Source organism: Oryzias melastigma, linkage group LG6, assembly GCF_002922805.2.
Source record: "Oryzias melastigma strain HK-1 linkage group LG6, ASM292280v2, whole genome shotgun sequence".
Lineage (NCBI taxonomy): Eukaryota > Metazoa > Chordata > Actinopteri > Beloniformes > Adrianichthyidae > Oryzias > Oryzias melastigma.
In genome coordinates, this window is record NC_050517.1 from 16,142,518 (window position 1) to 16,144,949 (window position 2,432).

Here is a 2,432-nt window from a genome sequence, read left to right on the forward strand (position 1 = left end):
GATTCTCCACGACAGAGTGATTGAAGTCTTCTTGAGGATAGAAAGGATGGATCTTGTGTTTAAATAATCTGGATTTTTGGTGAGTAAAATTTTACTATATCCCTACATGATATTGAAATTTTATCAGGTTATTTTTTATGCTTTTGGTGTGTGTGTGGCAGCTGTACCTGCAGTAGAAGTTTTATTGCCATAAAATAGTTAATGAGGGTTGGATTGATTCAGATGGAGCACTACTGAAGGCCTAGGTGTGAAATGCACGGCCCGCCACTGCTAAATTGTAGACTAGCTTACATTCATGAACATGGTTGCAAGAGAAAAGTTTATGATAAAGTGAAGAAATTATTCATATCAATTGTCACCAAATAATCCAGAACAATATTTAAAGATGCTGCAAGTAAATTCTGAGAAATCAGTGTTAAGTGATAATGAACAGTACAGTTGATTTGATAGGAGGTAACCAAAGAAAACATTATAGTGAGGAAACAAACAAATGTATACAATCTCTGACTATGCACATGACAAGCCACAAAACTTATTGATAAATTAGACAAAAATTTACATTTTTGGAAACAAAAGACAAAAATAAGCTTTTGTGGAGTGATGTTCAAAGATGTTTTTGTGGTCTCCACTGCTTCAAGCATAACTAAGGTAAAACAACCTTGTGTGGTATTTGAAATGTAGGGAAAAAAATACAAACCAGTGGAAGCCCACACACTGAGTTTATAGTCTGATGGTATACATATCAGGATTTGGGTTTGTTTTGATACAACAGGCATTTTTCCTCACCATCTACTTACCTTGGCAAAAAAGCAAATCAACAATATATTATTTTATTTAAAATTGCCCAACAAATGAATAAAAAAATGTTGGAGAACTGTTGAGCCTAAATGATTGCATTTAAGAACGACGGACTGCAGTTACAAGATAGCTGACAGAAGGGGACAGTAGTGTACCACAACATGTGCCCTATCTCTGCCTGACTGTAAGAGCAGGCAAAAAAAAAAGAACTTTAGCTTCCTGTTTTATTCCCTCAAAGTACACATGAAACAAGTTTGGAACATGTTTCATCAAAAATGAAAGATCAGACAGGTACTGTGGGAACTTCAGCTTCCTCCCACCATTTAAAAATATTCTTCTTGGGTTAATTGGTGATTCCAAATTGTCCTTTAGGTGTGAACGTGAGTGTTTGTTGGCCCTGCAACAGACAGGAGACCTGGTATGGTGTATCCCAACTTCACTCAACTGTAACTGGGTTGACTCCAGAAGCCTCATGATCCTAAAAAAGATGAAGCAGGTTTGGAGAATGGATGGATGGATTAGAATTCCTATGAAACTAGCAAAGTTCACATATATTTACATTTTCTTACACAAATACAGTCTTGTGAAGGTGGGATACACCATGAACAGGTTGCCATTCTATTACCTACACACACTGACATGCACACCAAGGGACAAATAGAGTCACTGATTAAACCATAACGCATGTTTTGGGACTGTGGGAGGGACCCAGAGTGCCCAGAGAAACTAACATATCCACAAGGAGACCATGTAAACTCCACACAAAAAGGTTCCAACTGGAACTTTGAACCTTACTGTGAGTCAAGAGTACTAACCACTGCACCAGCACCACCATGCAGCTGAGCTGTGACATATAAAGGTTATACAAAGGCACACATGTGTGTTGAGAAAGAAAACTGGAATGTATATTAAAGCAGCACGTCTATAATTGTTCATTTTTTCAATATTAGCATTAAAGAGTTAAAGTTCTTGTTGTTGCTTTTTTTCTGTTTCACTGCAGTGAGAAAATCTTTCTTTCTTTTTTGTGCAGAGAGATAAAAAAAGAGTTGTGCCCAAACATTAACTCCTTCAGACTGTTATTCAAAGCATGCCAGAACAAACCTGCCATGCAGAGAGCAGTCAGAATCACAGCCATACTCAGACTCCAGATTTATGTTTTGATAGTTTAACAGTTTTTGAATACAGAACTATTTAATGGTTTTTCATACAGAAACTTACTAATAAAAGTGCAAATTTAGAAGAAAATATTTTCAAAGAAGTACTTAAACATATACTTCACTATTAAAAATATTTATATGAAAGGATAGTGGAGTTCAAGACATAGACAGTTAGGTCTCTAAACATGTAACCTCTTGTCTGAGATGAGCTACCGCAATACCCCACCCAAGACAAATATTTAATAGTAGAAGAAGCGGGAAGACATGTAGATGCAAGAGGTTTTTACAAGGCAGTTATTTTTTGCTACCCTCCTCTTCTTGATTTGCTAGGTAAAACAAAGTGGACATTTTAACTCACAGAACGTATAGGCATTACTGTTTTTACCACGTTTTAATTTTTTTTTTTAATGTCTTTTCTTACAAAGATTCATGTCAACACTTCAGGTAAATTAATTAATTAATAAGCCTCAAGAAACC